This window comes from Temnothorax curvispinosus, unplaced genomic scaffold (genome assembly GCF_003070985.1).
Source record: "Temnothorax curvispinosus isolate PA1 unplaced genomic scaffold, ASM307098v1 QBEX01000209.1, whole genome shotgun sequence".
NCBI classification, from domain to species: Eukaryota; Metazoa; Arthropoda; class Insecta; order Hymenoptera; family Formicidae; genus Temnothorax; species Temnothorax curvispinosus.
The window spans coordinates 135,314-150,843 of NW_020209989.1; the positions used below are offsets into that span (position 1 = coordinate 135,314).

Here is a 15,530-nt window from a genome sequence, read left to right on the forward strand (position 1 = left end):
CTCCAACCCTACTAAGATGCGCTGAGATAAGCTAAGAACTTTGAAAGTTTTATATTGCAAGCCGTAGCAAGATGCATGCATCCAACCCATTTTTTTTTTTTTTTTTTTTTTAAGAATCACGTTGACTCGAAACCCCAGAAGGAATTTTGCGAGCGAACATATATTACAGAAGTGACCCAAACACACACCCTGCTACTTCGTCCTAGCAAGATACTTTGCAATTAGTTTGACACTTTGACGAAGTGCACATTTTGTGTCGCGGAGCTCGTAAACCTGCTGCAATGCATTCTGGTAAGAATAGATGAGTATTATTAGAGGAACCCAAGCACGTGACGACGAATGTGATCTGAGTTATTAATATCCAGCTACCAGATCTGCTTAATCGCTACTCGCGAAGATAAACACCGTTCAGAGCCACGTTTTAATGAATAATAAATATGTATCGATCGGTGTCGACGGATTTAACTGTGATCGTCGCAGTGGACTTGCGATACTTTTATACTAGTCCTCGACACGTCATTCAATTATCTTTCATCTCTTTCTTGAGGGCTTCGAGTGGACGTCTTACAAGTACGATTTAACTGTGTCTCACAGTAACAATTTCGCCTTTGATGTTGTTCTAAGGTCTTCTCTCCCAACGACGATTGTATTATGTCCACACTTCGAGCTCGTCTCAAAATTCATCGCGAACTGCACATCTTTCACAATAAAATCGTCCATCTTTCGACCGAAGGAATACAGATTATACGCACGCGAGCTATCGAAGACAATTCTTCGGGGAATCTCTATCTGTTCTATTTAAAAGAGTAAAAAGTAGTTGCCAGAGAAATGTGAGAAAAATTCGTGGCTTAGTTCCATTTCTGTACACGTCCGACGTATTAAGATTCTACATAAAATATCGTATATAATCCATTTCGGCCATAATTCTCCGTATAACATAAATATTCGATATCGAGAGCTCGATAAATTCTAAATATCTCAGTGCCTGGTAATCTTAGGAAATACCGCGTTCTAATCTAATTAGTCGTTTGCGCGTCATATGCAAAATGATTGATGAAAAAAAAAGAACCGCATCGCTCGGGTTCTCTCTCGTCGCGGGAAACGAGATAGGCGTCAGATTATGATTCCCCGCAGAAATCGCTGACACGTGGCCATAACGGGCGCGGATGTGTCTTCGGGGATCGGGGTTGCATGACGGGGTTGAACGACAGTTGCCAGGGCGTGCCGGTTACCGGTGAGAAAGCTCTTAAGCCTATACCTTTCATCCAACGCTGCTAGTTATTAATTTTGCGATCCGGTGCCAGATCCGCGGATGCGGAACAGCGGGCCTTTAGTCAGCGTTTCGAGAGACTCGGGGCAATTAATCACGCGCCTGACCGCACTCAAACTCCCGACCGTAGATATTATCCTTCGGTGTCGCGCCGTCACCTCGCCCCCCGCAGCTATCCGATGTCTTCCGCTGTCGCAGATACGGCACTTCATTACGCAGCGTGACGTATCCAATCGGTCCTACTAATCACGAGGGAATATCCGATCCGCGAGCAGATTCCGCGAGCTCGATGGCTAACGCGCGCAACATTGAAGTCGTAAATCTCTTAACCGGTCCAGAAGCGTCCGCCGATCTGTAGATTTATAGACTGTTTTAACGCGCATTCTCTCCGTACAACGGTATCTATATCTTTCTCGTCTCTGGTTCACGCGACAATTCAGTCCAAAGTTAACATCGTTACGGTCGGCGTTGGGAGTAAAAAGCGAGCGCACCTCGGTGAAAGAAATAAGAAAAACGTCCCGGAATATTCTCAAGCCACCGGGAATGGCGCGTAAAGCAGCCTAATTTACGCGCAAGTTTCGCCGCGGAGTTGCGTAAATTTTCGCGGTGTGACGTAAATGGAGAACGGCGGTGGCGAGATAAATTTCTCGTAATTGCGTCGAATAACTCGGGTAACGCTGGGCGTGCCGCGATAATCAATCCCGACATCAGGGTTTGTCCCGCGCGATAATGACGCGCCGACGAAGAGATTCTTAACTTCGACGGTAATTCGTTGATTGTCCCTCCCGCTCCCTCGCGCTCTTATCGCCGTCGGCTATCTCCGCGGTAGTTTTCGAGACGGAGCTTTATGACAATTATAACGAGATTTGGAATACGCGGATCAACATCCAACACTTTAGCCGATCTCTCGACTACAAAGCACATAGAGGAAATTTGAAACGTTTCTTCGCTATATAAAGGAAACAATCTAAAAGCATAAAGGAAATGTGAAATTTTGCAGATCTAATCTTTCAAAGCAACTCTTTCGATAGTTTTCACAGCTATTTCCACAGCTTTTTCATATTATACCTCTTTTTATCTGTGTTCGTTCACGGGGAAAAAATTCTCTTTATTTCATGTTATCGTGGTAAAATGGACAACAGCAAGATTTAAAAATGCTTTGTGTTGAAAATAGTTTTGTTAAATCTAGGAAAATGATCCTGTTATAATAACACACGGATTCATCTGTCATCAACAAAATGACGGTTTCTCGTTGTGACAATGAAACATAATTGCAGATAATAGATTTTCTCTGCAATGAATTCGTATTATTGAGATAAATGTGTCCAAATTTATTCGGCAATATTTTTCTATTTTGAACTGAAAGTTCTGCTGTAGCGTCGAATAACCTTGTTAACATGGTGAGTTTCCATCGAATATACAAAAGCAGCGACAGTTTCGATGCGACAGCAAAGTTTCTATTTTTTTTTATTAATGTATCTTCTCCTAGAAACGTGATATCGTCGAATGAAATGAAATCGAAGTCATTCTCTATATTCTCCATATTCATTTCAAGATTTACGGTTGTTAATAAGGTGATACAGCAGTGGAATATGGACTACAATATAAATAAAGCAGCAGCAAAAGAGGCAATCGAAGAAACTCGAATATCGGCGGTCGGCGTTGGATTAATGGTGTTCTCGGCTTCACATTTCCGGCGGCTTTTAAATTACGCCACGTTAACATCTGCACAATGCCTAATCCAGAAGAGTATAAGCGCCCCGATTTGAAAGAACGATCTATCTATAGGCCGTGAGTACCTACGCCGACATTGACATCGAAAGAACTGACGAACTAATGGGCATGAAGGTGCGACGAGAAAGCTCACAACGACAAGGAAACGAGAGAGAAAAAGTTTCTCAAAAATCTCCATTATCGCGTGCAAAGTGCGCCACGAGAGAAAGAAATTAATCACTGCCGAACGCCGGCCTCGTTTCGACGCGAGGAGTAAGTATTATTCACAAAATGCTTTGCGGGGAATTCTCGTGTAGAAACCCTCGTGGAGACACATTATTTTCAGATATTCCATTTACTTCCTTGAAAAAAATATATAAGTTTTATCTAAAGTAAATGAATGCTTAATTCTATAATAATGATCCCACGCCGATGTGTATTTAATTTGCATTTTTTAATTATATTCTCAAAAATAGAGACTTGTGGTTTTAAATGCGAAGCGTGTAAATGTAAAAGCTATTAGAATTCTGAATTAACAATCTTCCAGAATCCAGATTATATCTTCTCATCTTTTATTTTTGGTCACCGCGAGTTATTATCAATCGTATTTCAGAAATTAGCGTGAAACAGAAATTTCAGAATAACTCAACGTGGAAATACGAGCGGTTGGATCTTTATCTTTTTGACGTTTGACTACGGCGCATCGTCCTCGAGGAGATTTAAATGACAAAATCCGTCGGTGCGTGCTTCCACGATTGCAGCAGCAAATTAATTCCAGACACGAAAATTACGAGCACTCAAGTACCACGCGTGTACGCGAGCTCAGAGAAATCCGTACGGGCGATAATCTTCGTGCATCGCATTCCATGAAAATCCGAGAATCCGCAGCATCGTCGGCATTGTATCGCGTGTTTTTTTTTTTTTTTTTTTTCTACATTGCGCTCCCTCTTTCTCTCCCTCTTCTTTTGATTCTCGCGATCGTCTCTTTACTTTCGAATAACACGACGAGAAAAGATAGAATGCATGGAATCGCATGACAAGAGCGAAAGAATGAAATTTTGCATGAGAACACACACACGTGTATTCAGCTCTCTCTGAAGCTGCTCCAGGTTTCTCTACTTCTTTTTCCCTCTTATCCTTAGATTTAAACCGGTGATGGAAATACGTAATTGACTTAAACATATTTAATTATCCAACCTCTTCCGTCACAAGATAAAATAAAACTGGAAAATTAATTCCGGAATATGGCAAAAAAAAGCTTAATTCTAAAATAATGACCTCCCATGCCAGTGTGTATTTAATTTGCATCAAGTTATATTTTCAAAAATAGAATAAAGATTCATGGGGTAAGATAAATATGCTTCTTGTTGTAAGCCCGTGTACTCGACCCGTGCACCGTGTAAAGGTTATTTATCACGAGAAGGAATATCCGAACCGTGTCGATCCGACTACGTCTCGCCCATGCTCGTCTTCAATTAATTAATGCGCTGCGGTAGATTGGCGGTAGCGCCTGCTTGCTAACTCTTTCTGATTGAAACACGCCGGAAACTTCGAGAATGCTGCGTCAATGCAAAGCCTTGCAACATTGATTTCGTGGCGTGATAAGTCACCTGCAACGTCGTACCACAATAAGCTACGGATTTCATCGCGAAAAGTAGGACAATTAAAAAGTAACTTCGGCAATCTCGACATAGCAGTTCGACATAGACATAAAGGATGTTGCACCTCTAGACTTCGCGCGAGAAAGATGCTTTTCGACTCGAGAAGAGAAGAATTTGAAGAAAACGTGAGAAAAAAAATAAAAGATACCTTTCTCGAAACTTTGAAGATGCAAGATGCAAGTAGTTCACTCAGATCTTAGCTTCAGAATTCAAGATGTACGAGAGGAGGGGATGATATATTGCAAGTAGAAATACCAAACGTCGCGTTGTGTTCTTTTTTCGTTCGCGGTTTTTCTACCAATCTCTCGTCTCCTCCTCCCGATCTATATTTTATATCTAGGCGAAATTTTTATAGGTTTATTGCGGTAAATTTTAGACGACGAGATAGAGAGAATCGGAGAGGAGAAGGGCAGGGTCGGCAGGGAAAAGAATCTTCAGAACACGGTTCCTAGCAAGGTTCCTAGTCTTTCTTGGCGGAGAGCCATGTTCGGAATCGAAAGAAATTTCAGTTTCCCGCGATCGCACTCATCGCGCTTTCGAGTGCCAGCAAAAGCCAAACATCGTAAATATATATACAGGGTGGGTTACAGCGGAGTCATCTCAGCCCGGGTCGACACAAACGGAAAAGGCCGTCGTCGTAAAACGCGTAAGATGACGTCGTAAACATCGTATTACATCACGTACTTTAAACTACGCCGAAACATCGACATCCGCTTTTGGACGAAATGTGGACGAAGTACATTAGGTTGTTGAATGTATAGACGTAAACTATGTAACGTTCGGTAATTGAGGGAAAGTCAATTTTGCGTCAAAAGGGAAGATAAAATAAAATTAACGAAAGAAACACTTTTAATGGTCATATAAGTCATTATTGTTTGAGAACAATCTGTCTGGAAAATGGAAACGGTACCCGCAAGCTATGTTGAAAACGTACAAAACGCGCGGGCCGCGTGGCCGCGAATGCAGGATATTTATTGTTACAATCTGCCGCTCTTACAGTAGTGGCGTGTGCAACAAAAAAATAATAAAAAAAAGAGACCGGAGTCAAACCGAATGGCATTCATGAATACTTTATGGCGTATTTCGGCCTGCGATGTAAAATATTTGTTTGCTGTGTCCCGTGTGTAAAAACGTGCGTGCATTATCAATGACTGTTAATATGTTAAAATTTATTCAACAGTAATTGATTTCAATAGTTTCGAGAATGTATAGCTCCTTCGCAATAATTTTATATGATAAAAACTTCCATTTTTATGGAATAATTAGTACTCGATAGTTCGTAAAATAAACTTTTATGTTTCATGTTTTGCGGTAATGAAGAAACTTTAATTCAAATTTATCACGCGTATGAGATATTTATATGGTATAGTTCTAAACAGTACACACAAGTTACGTAATAATATTCGTTAACCAGTCAAAACAAACAAGTTCAACGGAAGTTAAGTGAATATACGTTCGCGTTAAATTTCGTATATCCGACATTCTTATAATATTTATAAGTGCAAATGTACTGTGAAATAAAAATGCAGTTTAATTAATTTTCCTACAAAACAATTCGAAAATTTTTGAGAAAGCTACACGATAAGAGGAATGCAGCAATGCTGACGGATAGAAAAAGTTGCTTGTGCATCGACACACATCAGGCGTCCGCCGAGCATTATTGTTCTCACGAAGAATATTGCCGGAGTTTATCGCAATTAATTGCGATTGTTGTCAGGACAGTAATTAATTAATATCGCACGAGAGGCGTCAGTGCGGACACGGTGGAAATGTTTTTTTATCGTTTGAACAGAAAAAAATTTTTTCCAATCGCTCTTTACCGCCAACCAACCACGTCAGCGCGACCCGTCGGACACAATGCGGTCCTATTAATAGAAATAAAACGTTGTGTGTATGTGTGTATATATATATATATATATATATATATATATATATATATATATATGTATAAATGTGACATGTGTATTTCGTCTACCGCGAAATCGTCCACGCGGAAGGTGGCCGATAAGCGGCGCAACACGTGCGTTCACGCTATGGAATAACCGACACAATGCCGTTTGAGTTATAATAGGCATTACGCGGCAAATGTACCGCGGCAAATGGATTATCCGGCTCTTGCTTGGCAGTGACGTTTATTCGCAGAAAATTTTAACTCGCGTCGAAAGCAAAAGCCTTAAAAGGAGAGACTAAGAGCGCGACATGCGTATATAGGTATTCCCAGACTGCTCGTGATTTTGCCGCGCTCGTGAAAATTAAATTTGCATCCTCAGACCGAGTCCAGAGCTCCGGATGCACTCGGAGAGATCTCGTCGTTGCACCTGTCAATTCTGTGAATAACTGCGCGCATCGCGAAAATACATCGCGCGTTTCGATATCACGTTTTTACCATCCCTCGATCACTGTCAGTCCTTTTGAGTATTGATATACTTCCATTTAGAGAAATGGCGAGCTCAGCAAAAGTAAGCTCAGTTCTCCACTCGAGTTCCGTAATGCAGCTGTTTTTATTTAGGCATTTTTAAGACGGACGTGAGAAATCGTGCCAATTCGCTTGTCGCGTAAAATTTGAGATCGCACGGCAGAAGAGCGACGAAACTACATCGTTGACCTAACGTCGGCAACATTTCGTGTACAATTCATGCGAAAACACGTAAAAGTTTTCGCAGACATTTACAACCGGAAGGATTCGGCTGTAACCATCCATTACTATAACTTTGATAGCGAAAATACGCGATCCTTATCATTCTGGAGTTGTCAAACTCACGATACGTGTAATTTCAGTTTCCTATAAAACACCTTGGAATGCATATTAAAATCAAGTGTGGTTGTCTTTAAAACGTCAAAATTTTCAAGATGCTTCAGCATGTCTGCTTAGGTACTTGAATTGCTTTACAGCAATTAAAAAATTTCTGTAAAAGACGATTTTTTTAGATATATTTTTATTATATGATTTACGATCATATCATACGATTAAGAGATACATAACTAGATTTTACGAACATGTTTTAAAAGATTTTGAAAGGTAGCATATAAAACTTTCTTAATGTTGGACCGCGTAATGGGATTTTTGCGTTAACTAAATTAGAAGAGAGAAGAAATCGATTCTCCGCAAATCTTTTCGGTGGAAACGACCTCTCGAAAGTTGCCTTTCCACGGCTGAGAGAAGGTGAGTCACCGCCAGGGGGACAGAAATTAAGAAATAAAAGACACGGACTCGAGTTATCTGTTAGGATCAGGCCGGGAAGGATCATTTTGCGAGGGGGATCTAGAGATAAAACGAGACTCGGGAAGAGCAGCGCAAAGTTTCTGAGAAAGGATCGAACTCTCGACTCGGGAGAGGATAAAACTTGGGCGCGCGATCGCCGGCGAGCCATGTCGGCGATACATCGAAAATGCGAAACGCTGAAATTGCAACGGGACAGTGGGGTGAGAAGATTTCTGCAGGATCCGCGCGGCGGGATATCGCGAGGGGATTCACGGAAGGAATTAACAATAAGTCGAATTCCTGCAGAGTGGCCGCGTAAGGGATTAAACTATACGGAAACGGAGACGAGAACGCCACGTCAATCTTCTCGCGAAGATTTCCGCGGCGATGGCAATTCCCGAGGAACAATTAGGCGCCGCGAGGCGGACATAAACGCGCAATGCGGAAACACGATTGTTTCATCTCTTCCGGATTTTATTTTCCGCACGAAAACGGAACGAGCCAAGAATAATTACGTAGCTCTGAATACGCGTTATCCATTTAGTTTCATTCACGATAACGATCACGTATCCTTTGAACGCTCTCTCCGCCGAATTAAAATTTCTCGCTTAATTAATGCGCCATAATTAAAGAGATTTAGTGTGCCGGCGACTTATCGAGAGATATGCTAGAAAATGCGCAATCTTAAAGACCAGCCATATTAGACTTGAATGTTTTATTAGCTGCTAGCAAATTCCATAAAAAATTTACGTAAAATTTGCTCATAAGATTAAAGCTTATCGGCGACATGGAATTTATGGTATATACCTCCGTATCTCGGTCTAATAACTTATCTCTTAAGCACCACTGTCGCGATATAATGCTCCATATTATGATATGACGTCATACGATCAAATTATAATTAATAGCTGTTCCATTGTTGTAGATCGATGAAAAATTCTCATTCGCATTTAATCATTATCCGAAGAGAAACTTGAAGCACGTTCTCTCCCGTAGTAACTTGCGATAAAATAAAGTCATGAGTTTAACGTTGAACTTTAGATCGGCCCCGTAACTTGGATGGAGGGATATTGTACGCGCAGGAAAAGATCGATTCGCAAGCGCGGCTGCATACTGCATGCCGCATACTGCATGACGGGATATTCCCCGGATTTGTAGTCGTCGAACAGATCGGTCCGCGCGGGGCGCGAGATTAACCGTCTTGGTTACGAGCCAGGTCACCTCTCGCTTTATTTCTGTGTCGCGCGTAAAAGACGCGTCCGTTGACGTTCACGCGCGTTCCCGCGGACTTTTTGTCGACCTCCCTGACACGAATAACAATCCCAAGATTAGCGAAGCGTTAAAACTCTGCTAGTCCGACTTTCTTGTACATACATCCACCACACGGTTCATGTACGCGGATTATATTCCAAGTGCTATTTAATTTTCTAATGTTGCATGAACAATCTCTCTCTCCCTCCACCCCCTCTTCCTCTCTCTTTTAAATAAATCAAGTAATTCCGTGAACACAGATTAGATATCTAAGTACTCGGTACTAGGTATTCAGATTAGCGAGTATTCAGATCATGTTAGATAGGCTTGATACGGACGTTAAGCGTGTTCGCTCTCGAAGCAAATCGATCGGTTGCGTTCGGATGTGGATACAACAGGTAGTTTCAGGAGACAATAACGCGATTATCGCGGATTCGCTGAGCGATCAGTCTTCTCCCCTTTTGGATCACTGCTGGAAGACAACGTACACAAAAGAAGCTCGTTCGCGTCTCCGTCGTCGACGCAAATGGAACCAACCGGTGTCACGAAGAATCCCACAATTACCGTTAATTAATGTGTCTCGCATCTCGAGAAGGAAAATACACCAGGAAAATACGAGACAGTCGTATTTTCAAGGCGAACGAATTTAGATAGTTCCAGTAATCGGTCCTAGGTATCAATTAGAGCGCTTGAAATTTTTTACAGCGAAACTCTTACCTCGTTCCCGACAATTAGTTGGATCTATTACAGTTAAGTAACTATTTGTCCCCTGGATTCGACCGTGCACGATAAATCTCTTACTCTTTCTACATAATCGATTGTTAGATGAAGAAAAGGATCCTACTTCTCTTTCTACGCTTTCTCCTGAATATTCAATTCATTGCGTTCATTTACCGTAGCATTACCATGTATTACTTTCAAATTACTTGGCTCAATTTCATCGTCTACTTTTAGTAGAAAAGCTGAAAGAGAATAGTAGAAATTTAAGTAATAACTGAGAAAAAAGAAAAAAGAATCAAAAATTGTTATATCATCGAGCAAGTCGCCATCATTGTATAAATTAGAGAAAAACTCCTCTAATGTATTTTGCTGTTTAAATGCACTTGTATGTAAATTTATCACGGCACAATTTGCCATTACATCGGATTACAAGACTGTATTTTCACAAATATGTATATTTGCAAACTTCTCTCCTCTCGGGAAGGTTTCAACCCCGACATAATCGAGTGAGTACTTATTGCAAGTTAACAGGCTTCGTTAATTCAAAGTGGGTTTTCCTTTAACGGAATTTTAATACGGAGCTTACTTATTATGAAACTTAATTCTAGTTGCATAAGATATTTAATATCGCAACAGCCAAAAGTTGCGAGCAAAGAGGCGTTAAATTGAATTTCCGTTAAGCAAAGATCATTTTCACGTTCATCAGAGAGGCACGCTGTTCGAGTTTAATACGAATTGTGATCAAAGTACAAAGCAAACATCCGGGAACACGTTGACGAACCATCATCAATCCGTCCGCGCGACTCGCGTTTTCCTCTTCAGCGGCGAGAGGGTAAAAAACAGGGAATCCGGGATCATCATCGGCGTTGAAGTGCAAGCTGGCTTCATTCCGGCGCATTCATCATCGTTTTTCGCGCTGCCGGCGTCCGATCGTAGCTCGCTTCTTTCGCCCAGCCAGGGATGCCAGGGACAGACAAATGGCTTTGTTTTCGAACTGCGTTTCCGCGTAAGCGGACATTGATTACCGGCAGTTGAAAGAGTTAACTTTGCGCTTGGGGAATCAACATGCATCGACATGCTATGTGCATGCTATTGCGCGCGTTCCTCGTGATCCGTGAGTACAATGTTATTTACGAGACATCGATTCCCTCGAGGAGGTAATATCGAGTCCTCTTTACCGAAGTTCCATCCGGAATGAAGTTATGAACGTTCAGCGATGGAGAATACTCCGTTCTTCTCGCGATCCTGATTCGAAAATAGGTTTTGACGCGAGTTTTTCAATGCGTCGATTTGCAACGAGAAACTGGTCCTCAGAATGCGCTTTCACAAATGTATATCGTAACATCGCGTACTAATACTTTGCGTATAGTAATATTCGCTTGACTTTTCCTTTGTAATTGAAATTATTGGAAATTCGTATGAAAGAAGATTAACATAAAAACTTTATAGTAAAAAAAGTCAGATTTTTCACTTTTCAGAAAGACAATACACGTCAATTTGTGTTAATGCTAAAACAAGCGAGACAAGCAAATAAAACTCATAATTCCGCCAATATTTATATTCTAACGAAAGAAAAGGATAAAGCTCAGTATAAATATTGACGAATGTTTATATTTCAGCTTTAAACTACTAAGGAACTCTAATGTTTCTAATAGCTAGGTGTAAACTATTACTGCAGACATGTCAAATTTCTAGCCGAATATTTACTCGCGGTTGCAGAAACCTCGCGATACGAACTGCAGAGCGGTATAATATCGGTCGCTCACGGCGGAGTGTATACGTGTGATTCGCATTAAGCAAATGTGTACTTCTCCATATAACTGCGAGAACAATTCAAGCAAGCAAGATTGCTTTGAGAGAAAGACAAAGTAGACCAAAGCCCTCTTAGGAACAAACGCTTAGTTTGTTTCTCAAATTGTCTTTCTCGAAATTGTGGTATAAAGTATATCATCTCGGGGTGTGTGTGTGGATGTGGGCCTGGCGAGAGATGCAAATCCGTCATAACGAAAGAAAAGAACGATGCCGCGCGATCCAGCGTATTCACCTCACGGTTATTTGCTACATACGCGTCTGCACGTGCGTGCAATACGCGATGGCAAACTTCAGACGGATAGCCATACCGTATTTCTACGCCATCGTTGGTAACCCGGCACGCAATATACGTCCAATTCGCGTCGATATGCGCCTGTTGATTTAAGCATCACGCGTCTCCGCCATCGATAAACAATCTCAAAAATTTCGTCCAGGAATAATCCAGGAATGCCATTTATTTTTCGGCTGCCCTCATATTGAAAGAAACTGAACGGTAAACACAACCAAAATTTTCATAAGAGTTCATGCAAAGTAAGATACCTAACGTTCGGAACAACCTTATATTGTAGAAAAAGTTAATAAGAAGAAAAACATTTCCAAACGGAAAAAATAGTTTATTCAGATAGACATCTTTGTGTGCTATCATAAAAATAAAGAGAGAAAATTGTAATAAAGTAAAAAATTTAAAGGAAAGCTTTTACCCTTTTCTACCCTAAAGGATAAAATATGTTAAGCGGTGAGTAAAGCTCATATCCCGTTCTATCCTGACATTTCATCCTGGTTTTCCTTATGCTTATTCGATAATATTCTATAATATTTGATAGCGTAGACCCTGCTGATAATATATAGATATATATAGTAATGTATTTTAATAACACTCGCAAATACGTGCACTCGCAACGTTTTATCCAAATTGCACACGGAGGCAATATAATAAAACACCACTTTCACTTGGATTTTGCAACAACGTAATTGCGGGATTTTCTCTACTCTCGAGTAAATCGAAAATTTTCGCAAATATAAATTACGTGATGTGCCAACGGGCTTTAAACCGAGAAATAAATTGCGCAATTTTCAACCACGCCATTAATTTTGAAATCAAAGACCTGAAAAATGCATGCGTTGTTATAAAATCGGGCAGATGTCTGCAAAAGCACAATGTTGCGCCGTTGGAATAACGGATAGAGCTAATTTTGCGTCGCAAAAAAATTTAATGTACGCGATAAATGGGTAAACAGTTGTTGAACCGCGCACGCGATACTGCGGATTCGATAAACGCGCGTATGTATATACCTACGAGCTATCTGTCAGTCGATAGTTACAGATTGACGCTTTTGACTTCTCGAGTAATCCACGAGCCTCGAGAGGAAAATTCTCGATATCAACGTCGTGGATGTAACATGGAAATGAAAAACAGGTGACAACAGAAAGAAGACATCGGAAAGGTCGGCGCGGGTCGTATCGATCTTCGTAACACCCAATATTTTCCTCACGGAGGCATTTCCTCACATCGTCTGCGTCTTCCACTAGAATGCAATAGACGAAGAGAAAAAAATGAAGAAAAAAGTCGAGAATCTGGAACTTTCCGCGAGACGGAGGAGCGTAATTGCTTCCGGCTTGGGGATAATGATTCCACTTCAAAGAGTAGTAAGAATAAGTCACGACGAATTTCATCCTTAGAGAGTACAATACAGATACGATCTGGAGGATACTGCAGAATTCGTCACACAGGATGTCGTTTGGCAGAGCTTGCCGCTATATCTGTCCTATTTTAGCAGGAAAAGATTCACATTGCGGACGTATAAATGCGAAAAATATGGGTGACAGAAAACGAATTTTCACATACCGGGCACGATTGCTAAGCTACTGGATCTTATATATCAATTTCTTGCTCGCCTACAATCGTACGTTTATATAATTATAAAGAAGGGAAGCCTTTGATGGCCAATTTTGCAATTTAACTCATGATCCGTCGGTCGATTAAATGAGGAGGACCGCCGAGGTATCGTATGAAATATTTCACGAGCCAATTTGGCGCCATATAACTCGTAAACGAAGTAGGATGCTTTTGCAAGAAGTTCGGCAAAAGTGAGCTTAGCGAAATTGCGAATCCATTCCGTGATGCTCGCAGTGAGAATTCGATTACCCTGTCCGCATTTCTTACGGGCTTTCTTGCGGAACGGAGATTCGGAATTGATTTACGATGCTGATTACAAGGCAGATCGAATAAAACGACATAGGGTCAGTCAGACTCAACCGTTATCACAGCGAAATAAACTTGGGCGACTCGGGCCCCCTTGCTGTTATCTTAAACATTTTGCATCGCTACAATTAAACTGATCTGTCTACCTCTCTTGAGGCGAGAAACAATTCCTTTCTTAACTCGGAAGGCCATTAATTTATCGCGTTACCCGAGATAATAGACGAACTTACACTTTTGACGCCACCACGGTACCCGCCCTGTAATCGCTGCTTTTAGAAATTCCGTTGCGACACAAGTCGCGTTCGGCTTTGTCTTTTCCGCCGTGCAGACAACCGCGAAAGGATTAATCCGGTTAGCTCTCGCGCGGGCCACGGTTGACTGTGACTGATGAATGAAATCCGGGGGATGGAGATCCGGGGTGGCCGACCTTATTCTACGTCATCCCGTCCTCCGTGCGGCATCCACCCGCGATCACCCTCACGCATCCCCTCCTTTCCTCACTTCCGCGACCTCTCAACTGTCCCTCCGTCCTCTCTCTCCCCGTGGTTCCTTCCGCAGCGCAGCCACCATCTCCACCATCACCGAGGGGTATGTACCCACACAGTCTGCCGCGCCACTGACGTAACCCTTCTGACGTCACACGTGAAGCTAACACGGCGCGCGCTACCTCTGCATCCCTCACGGCGAGGACAACGCTCCTTCTCGTCGGAGTTCTCCGCCTTTTTTCTCTATGCACTCTTACCTTATCCTCTTACTGACGTATCGATGTTTGTTCGGAGAAGTAATAAAACGATTAACAGAGACATTTACTGCAGCCTTCTCGAGTCTGGTCGACGGAGCGGCGATTTAGTATTTAATTTAAGAACATGAAGATTGAACTGTGATCTGTACACGAAGATGGTATAAATTCACATGTATTCCACATGTTAATTATACAATCGAGATCGTGCCATGATATATTGTAAATACAACGATAGATGATAAATTTTATTCCTATATATCTTTCGACGCTCGTCAAAAAAAGAAATACAAGCGCGCATCCTTGATAAATTTATTTGTAAAAAAAGTTCAACCTTCATCCGTGAGCACCTCATAATGTCGTTCAAAGTTTTTGACAAGATAATTTCTCAGATGCTGTCGTATTAAAATGATATTATGATAATCACCGCTCACACTTCATAACTCGAGACGCGAGTGAGCTCGGGATCCAAACTCAATGTAAAACGATTTTCATCGCGTTAAACTGTGCGGTGAGATTAGCCGAGCTGTGTAATTTTACAGATGTATTTCCGCTCACCGAATCTCCAGCGGCGCATTATTCCGCGTAACGACGGGAAAAACAGGAACGGAAAGATCGATCGGTCGCCCTTTCGGTGCTTGCCCCTTCTCTTCCCGCTACGCCTTTGTATTTCTTTTACGCCCCATAAATTCGCGGCAGCCGAAATCGGTACTTTGTTATCGCGATCCCATTTCAGTTACCGTACACACACCGTTGCAACTTCATTGCGCAAAAAAAATCGCGCAATAACTGGGTTAGCCAACTTTTCTTCCTCTTCACCCCGAGTACAAATCCCGAGTTAAGCGCCACGCCGCGCCGCAAGTTTCTCGCGGAATTCGAGGCATTGACTAATTGTACCGCGCGGATATTAAATTCCTCCGGAAAAATTATGACGTTGAGCGTCGAAGCGATCGTCGATT

The 15,530-nt window shown here is 41.8% G+C and overlaps 1 protein-coding gene across 5 annotated transcripts in view; it reads left to right on the forward strand.

Annotated features, from left to right (window-relative positions):
• The window catches only part of LOC112465969 (dipeptidyl aminopeptidase-like protein 6), a 63,514-nt gene that overhangs the window by 25,187 nt on the left and 22,797 nt on the right, over positions 1–15,530 (forward strand). The window lies entirely within an intron of this gene.